This window comes from Seriola dumerili, unplaced genomic scaffold (genome assembly GCF_002260705.1).
Source record: "Seriola dumerili isolate Sdu_G_001 unplaced genomic scaffold, Sdu_1.0 BDQW01000191.1, whole genome shotgun sequence".
In the NCBI taxonomy this organism is placed as follows: Eukaryota; Metazoa; Chordata; class Actinopteri; order Carangiformes; family Carangidae; genus Seriola; species Seriola dumerili.
In genome coordinates, this window is record NW_019174446.1 from 3,299,021 (window position 1) to 3,309,017 (window position 9,997).

The window sequence follows — 9,997 nt, forward strand, 5'->3', positions numbered from 1 at the left end:
CTAACAATACCCCTCTCGCCGCACCGCCCCACTCTCAACAGGCTTCTGTGGAATTTATTCAAATATTTTGACATTTCGCCTCCCCTCACTTCCCGAGCAGAAATGATTTGTGACAGCTGGAGATGGGCTCGGTCGGAGGAGCTTCCTCCAACACCCTGCCTTCTTTTTTCCACCCGTCCTTCTTTGTAGAAAGGCAGATTTTTCTCTTTCGACTCCCATCTTTTTTTTTTTCCCTCCTCCTTTATTCACTGCTGCTCCTCCTGTCAGCCGGCGCAGGCCTTGAAATCTCCTCTCCTGGTTTTTTTCATGTGACTCCACAGTGTGATAGACAAACTGGGTGATATTCCTCTATTTGTTGACATTTTGTGTTTGCTGTCTTTTTTGTGCCTTTTGCTCAGTGCCCACCTGCTGTTTGATCCTGTGCTGACACCATGTATTGGCAGCACAGAGGGTAATCCTCCTCTGAAAAGCCTTTCATCTGAATCTGCTGAGGCTACAGCGCAACAAAATCATCCCTTTTATTATTTTTAGAAGATGAGTATATTAAGCAAGTGATCACTATTAGATGATCTCCAGCAGCCTGGTGTATATACAGAACAGCAAGTGCAATCTCAAGTACCAACAGTCTCAAGGTGCCTTATTTTCCCACATGCATTTCAATAGGCGATAAACTGGTAAAGCATCAAAATGAGGAAGCGGTGCATCAGCCGATGCTGCCTGTGACAGCAGTGTGCGGGCTACAGCGCGGTGCACTGACAACAAAGACTCCATTTGAATAATGCTGCTCATTAGTTGGGGGACAAGGCCTTTTTCTGTTGGCGCCTGTCCCTGGTCACTTTGCACGGCTACGATAGACAAACACACTCACTCAACACCAAGGTTGTCATCCATCACCGCACTGAGAGAAAGGTACTAGACGCCCAAGACAAATGCGTCTTAGGTTTTTTATTTCCGAGGCAATGATTAGACATTTTCTCTTGTGAAGCATCACAGCGTCCGCACACAGAGAATAAAGTGATGCCAGCTTTCTCCTACTGTACATAGTGCCGTCTGAGCAGAGCTATTGAAGAAAGATCTGAAAATCCAGGGGAGGCTTGAGCTGCTGGAAGTCCTTTATCAAGTCCAGTATCAGCGCGCTAAACAGTAATGAACACCCCAACTCACCAGGCGCTAAAATACTCACTGTCAGGACAAGTTGGCATCTAAACAGGAGGTTTCTTGTGAGGTTCAGCCAAACAGCGACCTCTTGATCTGTTAGGCTTTTGTTGTTCTGTTGAAGGAATAGTTCAACCTTTTGTGAAAGACCCTTAATCACTTTCTTGCTGAGGGTTACAAGAGAAGATTGATACCACCAACATGTCTGTACCAAGCAGAAACCTCCAGGGCTGAAAAATGAAGATAGCACGGTCGTGCTGAAAACTGCAGTTCCTCGAATGGCCACTTGAGGCTCGCTCCAAAAGCGAGTCAATCCCTACATTCTATGGTCAATCCCCAAAATGCTCCACTTTACAGCAGAATAAAGACGTTCACAGCGTGGTACAAAAAACGATTTTGATACGTATAGCTAATTTCCCTCTTCATGACAACTTTTTGTTTAACTCACCTGATTAAATGTTATAATGCTTAAATTTATGCATAATTGAGGGTGTGGCTGCTTTGAGTGGCAGGTGGGTGAGCGTATGTTTGCCACAGACTAGCATACACTGAAGCCTCTGCTCCACACATGCCCCAACTGAGCTTTGCTCATTTTTAGATTATTAGTATTAGTAGTGGTATTAGTTAAGGATGGAGTCAGGCACTGCCAAGATGGAAGAGCAGCCCACTCTGGGAATCAAAACCTCTCTTCAGAAACCTATGGGGTGACATCACAGAGGCTATGTCCATCTTTACATACAGTCTATGGTCTGAACATTAAGTATGTAGCTACCACCAGCAGCCACTTAGCTTACCTTAGCATAAGGACTGGAAACAGTTAGCTTGGCTCTGTCTGGAGGTAATAAAATCATACCACCATGACATGAGAGTGGTACGAATTTTATCGTCTAACTCTAACTCAGCAACACAGAGAACACGCAGAGAATATGTCCATTTTAAACAGTGAACCACTGGGGATGTAAAGGTATATAAGCACTATAAAAAGCAACTGTCAGTATCAAGCAAATCCATCTGCAAGACATGCATGAGCAGGATACCGCTAAAGGAATTTAATGAGTCAAAGGCTAATCTGTTATGCAAATGAAAAAATTGTGAAAACTAAATAATTTGATTCAAAAAGAAAACAGGAACATTGTGATTGTTTGAACAGACCTGAAGGAAATCCAACTGTAGCTCTATAAAAGGAGAGAATCAGTCATCTGCCAAGGACAGCCGGAGCTAATAAGTGTGTAACATGATAGAAAAGAAAATTAGTTCATAGCTGTCATCTTCTTGATGAAGAGGCAATCAAAATCAAAGTGAATCATTCCGTGAGAAGGACTGTGTTTTGGAATTCAAACGGGCAATGCTTCAATATGACAAATCAGCTGGTGTGGTGCATGTTGATTGATTCCATCCATGAAAACCTAATAGATTTAGCCCTCTGTGAATTTGGCTCTCATTAACCTCGCAGCGTTTTCATATGAGAATGTATTGGAGCCATTTTATCCACCACTCAAAGGCAATTCACTGGGTGATAAATCCTTTGGCTTATCTGGCTGCAGGTGACAGCACAGCAGAGCACTGAAGCTGGCTGGGGCACAAACACACTCAAACACACATAAAAATGCATGCACGCACACACATACACACATTCCACGTAAACACGTACACACACACATTTTCTTGAAGGGGTCGCCATGGTGACCCATGAGCGGAAAAACCTTGTGATCCAACCGGAACCGAAGACATGCTCCTCGACCCGAGCGACCAGCCGCAACAGAAAAGCCTTCCTCTCAGCTCTCTGAAAAAGAAGAGGAAGAAGTAGAAGGAGGAGGAGAAAAAAAAAAAAAAACAGAATTCAATTACACAGTTGAAACCCACTCCTTGCCCTCCGGGAGTGATATCAGCACCATTTAAAAGTCTGATTACTCACAAAACCAATAACATTTTGACTCCTTGGTAATGGACCAGTAGATTAGAAAATTTAGATTACATTTAACTGCCTGTAGATTCTCATTAAAACGCCACCAACTAGTTAGAAACAATAGGTAATTAAGAGTGTAATGAAGCGCAGTAGCGTTAGCGCACGTCGGCTGTATGCTACTCTTGTGGGACCCAGCCTTACTTTGCACTTATCCTGCAGCAAAGCCATACCAGCGTCTCATTTGGGCAATACGACATATTTAATTAGATTAATGAATTTCGGTGCCGTCTCTGCGGGGTTGGTTGTGCTCCTTGCGGTGACAGTATAACAACAGATTATATATTAGGGGAGGCCTGCAAGCTGCTGGCAGGCCGGTACAGGTTGGTCCCTCGACAGAGGTGCAATGTGTGACAGTTTGGGTGGAACCTGTCTCAGGTTTACTCCTGCTAAATTGTCAAATGCAAATAATCATAAGTAAACGTGCTGCACGAGTAAACACAAACTCTTATCCAAAACTCCAGATTTGATTTTGCAAAGTGAGGCCTATTGAATTAAACATGATTGATTGTAACACAGGGAGAACACAAACAGAAGCAAGAAAGCCCAGGGTGATGAATGGGTTAGTGCCTGTGTTTGGCTTTAAGCTAGACTCTGTGGCTCTGGCCGGCCACAAGTAAATCCTTCTGCACAAAGTAAATACTAAAGGAAATGAAACAGGGCATGGCTCTGAGAGACTGACATCAACTAGTCTGAAATAGCTTGAGACTGTTTCAGACTCCTGCAACAGTCATATCGACACGGTTTTTAACTTCAGTGAAATGTGGATGAACTCTGAATAAAGAGAAACAACATGGATGATGTGACAATGTGTTTTTCATGAGGACAGGCCAGCCAACAGCTTTAATAAAGTCATGCTGAGTGAGAGCAGGGTTGGTTTTACAGGCACCTGAAATAATTTGCTGTAAGAATGGAGATTAGGAAAAGTTTTCCTCGGTGCACATGACTATGTGTCACTGGAGGTGAACTGCTTTCACCTCTCCTCCACCCTGACACTTCTGCTTTCCACAGAAGCTTTTCAGTGTCACATGGCCGCCTGTTTGTGCAGTGTCTTACCTCACTCAATCCTTTTGGGCGGTGGAAGCAGACAGTAATTTTCACTCTGTTCTGCTAATTTCACCAAATTTCAAGTTTTTCCTCTGCTTAAAGCTGTAAGTTTTGCAAAGCTTTCATTTTAAATTTTAGCTTTAACATCAGTCTCAGGTATGTGTTTAAAGTTTCTAATTTAGTTTTAGATTTAACTGTTAGATGTATATTTAGATGAGACCTGAAGTTTATACCTTTATCTTCAGCTGTAAGTAATGCTTTAGCTTTAGAGTTATCTTGAGGTCACATTTAGCTTGGATTTTAGATTTCATTGAGGTTAAACTTTCATTTTAGACTTGAAAATGTAGCTATGTTTTCACTTTACCTGTATCTTTGTTCCAGATTATTCACATTCAAGATTCAAGATTAAATTTACTTTAAACTTTCGGTTTGACTTTAACTGTAGCTTTAGCTTTGACTATTTTTCTTCTTTGACTTAATTTATATTCAGCACATAATTACAGTTTCAGTTTGATTTGGCTTTAACTGCACACACAAACATTTGTACGTCATACTTTGCAATAGAGTACCAATTTAAATGTGCAAAAGCAAAAACACCAAACAGGCTTGTATGAGAAGCCTCCAGATATCACACCTCAAAAAAAATTAATTTTAATTCCTGTAATATAAAGAAACACTACCTGTGATTGGTCCTCATTAGCAACAAACAACACAGTGTGCTGTCAGTACTGCACACTTTCACACTGCTGCTCTGTGTTGTCTGTGAAATCATGATGTTCAGTATCAGTTTTTCTTTTGTAGTATCACACTGCCCCCTATAGGGTTGGGTCCTAAGTGCACTGGATTCACACTCACACACACACACACACACACACACACACACACACTGATGTGTATTTCAGTCACATAGGGTGTATGACTGAAATACAGTCAGCTGTTTTCACAGTGCCGCACAGATCTTCATTTGGGCGCAGAGAGAGTCACATTTTGCAGAGAAGATTGAAGCAACATTTTTCTCAGTTGAGCTTTAGCGAGTGTAAATTGTAAATGGCTCCCTGTATTATAACTTTTTATGCTTTCAGTGACAGGCACAGATGTTGCACTCTCTATGTGTATATACAGACTGTATGTGAATCACAAGGGGAATATGTCTAGAAAACACTCTCACACTCACATACACACCTCCAACCTGGCAGAGTGTTTGTGCTTGTAAACACTTGAATAATTGAGCCAGATTCAAACAAGGAATCATGGAGGAGGAGGAAGAAGAGAGAAGCGGAGCAGATGGCCCAGTGCAGATAGACTCAGAGACTGGGAGCGAGAAGTGATCTCTGAAGGACGAGGTCTTGTATTGTTGTGGCTGCAAGGGCCGCTCTGTCACATGGCGTAGCAGGGGTCCCCAAAGAGCCAGGGTCTTATGGTGTCAGTGTCCCCCCAGTCCTCATCCCCAGCCCTGGCCTATTGTCATTCCTGTTTTTTAATTTCTCAAACGCAATCAAGTGTGACACAAACTGTTTACCTAGCGTGTCTGCCACAACCAGGAAGAGAAAAGGAGGAGGAAAAAAACAGACACACAAGCCAGGATCTCGGCACAAAATAATCCTCCATAATACCAGAGAGTTTAAAGAGGCTTTGCCAACACCTCCCCGAACCCCCCCCCCCCCCCCCCCCCCGCCCCTCCACCTCTTTGCTCTTATGAAAAAAGGAGGGGGAGATAAAGAGAAAAGAGGGGGGAAAACCACATCAGAAGAAAGCTGTTAAATTCGCCCCTCAGTCTCGTTTGGGATTGCTAATTATTGTTTTTAGAGCACAACAATTGGGGTATTAGGGCATAAGCGGCTAGAGATAACATCCAGAGGAAGAAGAGGGGAGGGAAAGGGGAGGAAAGGGAAGACAAGCGCGGGGGAGACAGATAATGGGTCGACAGAAGGTAAGCTATGATAGGTTCTGGTCCATGGTGGTGTCGTCTCTGTGCGACAACACACCACAGTATCAGGAGACTCACTGACTCACTCTGTCTCCAAGGATCTTGAAAAGTGAAGGAAACTTGACAAGAAAAAGTTTCTAATGCTGGACAGTTTATGGATCGGATGAGATCGCAACGTGCAAGAGAACAGGAGTTACCACATCCATAGTAGAACACGCTTCACCTTAATACGTGTCACAGGTGAAAATATAAGACATACAAAGACCTCACACGCACAGTTAAAGAAAGTTAAAGCTGCTATAATTAATATTTTTATATTATGATTCCAAATAAATGATACAGGATGCAGGAAGTATAAATAGGAAAATGTTTGCTAATAACATGGCCATATCAAAGAAATAAGTTGAATGTTTCCCCACTGACGGAAACTAGAAGCTGAGAAAGGAGAAAGGTTTTAAGTCTAGACATTACAATCTCAACGGAGCCCGCCTTCTGGATTTGAGGTGTGAGTTTATTGTAAAGAGGGAATGCTTGATGTGCAAAGGCTCTGCCACATAAGATCCTTTTATTAAATCTAGGAACAGTCAATTAACAAGCATCAAGGGAATGTAAAGGTGGAGTGTATGGAGTGAGAAGACTGGAGATCTCAAAAGGAGCCAGTCCATTTAGACTCTGGCAAGTCAGAGGGAGGATCTTGAAATCAGCGCTGGCTTTTATCAGTAGCCAATGCAGAAAATGCTGCATCGGCAAAGGTGCTGGATGATCAAACTTTGGAGATCTTGTAAGGACTCTGGCAACTGCTCTTTGCTGCAATGTGCTTTTTTTCTTTTCCTACTGACAGCAATCAGTTGTGGATGTTGTAAATGCATGCATAAGGATTTCTGTGTCTGACTTGGAAAAAATGGGATGGATCTGGGCTAAATTATTATATAAATGAAAAAAGGCAGATTTTGCGACAGTCTCCGAGAAATTATGGAGCCACCATGACTTATGGAAACGTAAGTTTTCCATTGATTGATCAATGTCTGGATGGACCAACAACCCAGCAATCCAGTCCTCTGACCAATCAAAGTTGTTACACATCCATTGATGACCTTCAGACAAGCAGTGCTCTACTTTCAGAAGCTTGGAGTGGTCACTGACTGTCACTGTTTGGCATAGCATTAAAATGTATGTTGTATTTTTTTTTCAAGTGTCAGAATGTATACACAGAACAGAAGTGGCCCAAGCACTGATCCTGGTGAAACACCATATACGACCTTAGAGCAGGGACAGTATTATTGACCATATTTACACGGTAACCATTTTCCTCCGAGGGTAGGAAGCCTTGAACACTTAAATTGCTCTTTCTGTTTGTCAGAGTCTCAATGTTTTGTATGACTTGCAACCTGGAACACAGCAGTACAACATTGTCCTCTCAGTGACAGCATTTGAGCTCCTCACCTTGAGCTTGATGTCACAGGAAAATGGCTGCCCTGTGAATATGGTCTATTGTATACATCTTTTTGTGTTCTTAAAGATATGACTCTCTCTATTTATGTGCAAGTTTGTTAATTCATCATTAGGCCCTGGGCTACATAAGCATCCTGTTGGGACTGTTGGCAGTGGTAAACAAAGTTTTAAATGACACAACATCTCATCTAATATCATTCATTTTGTTCCAGTAAAGAAAATACTCACAGGAAGAATTCATCAAAACACTGAAAATTGTAAAAGCATAAACGTACTACAAAGTAAGTAATGGGTCGTGTCCTGCAGGAGAGAATAAAAGCATCCTGGAAAAACGCACACTCATACACACACACTCACACACTGGCTTTTATCCTGTGACTGAGCGGGCCAGCCAAAGTCATCTGGAAGCTTCACCATGCCAATGAATAAATAAAGCTGTAATTAGTAAAGAAAACAGCGCCACCTGTTGGTGTCTCACCCCCGTGAACTCAGACCATTATAGGGAGCTGTGGGAAACACCTGAGCCTGCAAAGGCTGCGTGTTAAAGGGTTTGGCAGACACGAATGATGTGTGTGTGTGTGTGAGTGTGTGTGTGAGAGAGAGAGAGGAAGGTTTTTCATGTGGGCCACCCGTGTAACCATGTGTGTTTCAGGGCTTCCATTTGTAAAGAGGCTTACTGAGCATATGTGTCGGTATTGTGAGAGTGTGTGTGTGTACTTGTGCACTCCTCTGTGTTTGTGTGTGTATATTAAGGGGTCCAACTGCATGTCCTGGGGCCCACCTGGCAGTGCAGTGCAGATTCTGGGGCCTGAGCAGCTGGCCTGGGGGCTAGTGAGGGTGTTTGGTGGGAGGAGGTTTGAGAGAGGTGTGGGGGGTCTTCCATGGCCCCTGTCCCACCAGACCCAGACAGTAGGAGGCAGATGGACAGGCCAGAGCCACTGCCAGAGGGCCAGAGGGGCCATGGGGCAGAGGGAGAGGGCCAGCCAAGACCAACTGAGTTCATACACACAGAAAAAAAGAGAAAAAACACACACAAATACATAGTAACAGATGAAATACATGTGAAAAAACTGCCTTTTGACAGCGGCTGGAAACATACAGCACACAAATTATTTGTTTAACATAAGTTAATGACAGATATTTTATATTATATAGAAGCTTTTCTGGTGCAGAAAAGTGAGAGTTGAGCTTCTTACCAAATTCATTCCAGTCGACTGTGACTCATCCCTGAGAAAAAAAGTATATTAGTGCCTCTTCGACAACAGACATCCGCTATGTGAGCTCTGCTTTCAGCGAAACTTTCACACAACAACTGGAAGACAAGACGGTGCAGGATGCCAAAAATATCACATGAAAAAAGCTAGATGCATGCATGTTTACATCTATTGTAAAAACCCAATTTATAGTCTCAGCTGTCACAAAGGTAAACCTTTGTCAGAGTATTAAACACGTCTATGTTCTTTCCCCCTGAATGAGATGATGTCTTCTCTGGCGCTGGAGCCAAAACCTGATGTTCATCATCGATGTTACACTTTTCTATGACCAAACTGAATTGTCGCTTCTCTGTGAATGTCTGTTACATAATATACATAATAATATACGAAAACATGTGGGGTACCAGAACAATGGCTTTAGAGTGGATGTTCAAATTAATAACATCAATAACGAACAGAGAAAGCAGGCGTGTTACACTGAATCAGAACAGAAAAGATTTAATTGGTATTGAAGGCTGCCATACTGTACATGTATTTGTGTATGACACACACTGATGCTCATAAACATGCATCCACCATTCGTCGGGTCTCTTTGTAAACTTCCTGCAGCTGCTTTTAACCATGCAAAAGAGGAAAACAAGAAGACTGTGCCCAAAACAACACTGTTTTAAACGCAGACAGTCACAGTGATTTGAGGAGAATATGATTGAGTGTGTGGTATTGACACTGACTTTATTGCGAGCGTGTACTATAGGTGGTGGTGTGGGAGGTAGCCACCGGCTCCAGTAGTCCAGAGAGCCACAGATGCTCCACTGTTTGTGTGTTGACTCTCTGTAATTTGTTTGCTCTAATTTGTTTTGCCGTGCCAGGGGAGTTCCGATTTTAATTTTGCTCTGTGTGTGTTTACCCCTCTTTGTGGATCGCTGATCTGTTAAGCATAGAGAAAGAGAGAGAGCGAGCGAGAGACAGTCAGTGTGGAGGGTGGGCTGTTCAGAGAGCCAAATTAAAAAAGGAGCAGTGCAGATTGTTTTAAGCTCTGGCAGCCCCTTCAGGCCCAAAGGCCTCGCTCGCAGCCTGCACCTGCTCCGTCCCCCCGGGAGCCTGGTTCCCTGATCCGTGGCCCTCGCTTCTCTTCCCCGGGCCCCTAGCCCAGCCGCCTCATCCTCTCCTCTCTGACTTCACACCTTTTCCTTCCCTTCTGCAGTCTCCATCCTCTTATTCTCTCTATCTCTTAAAATT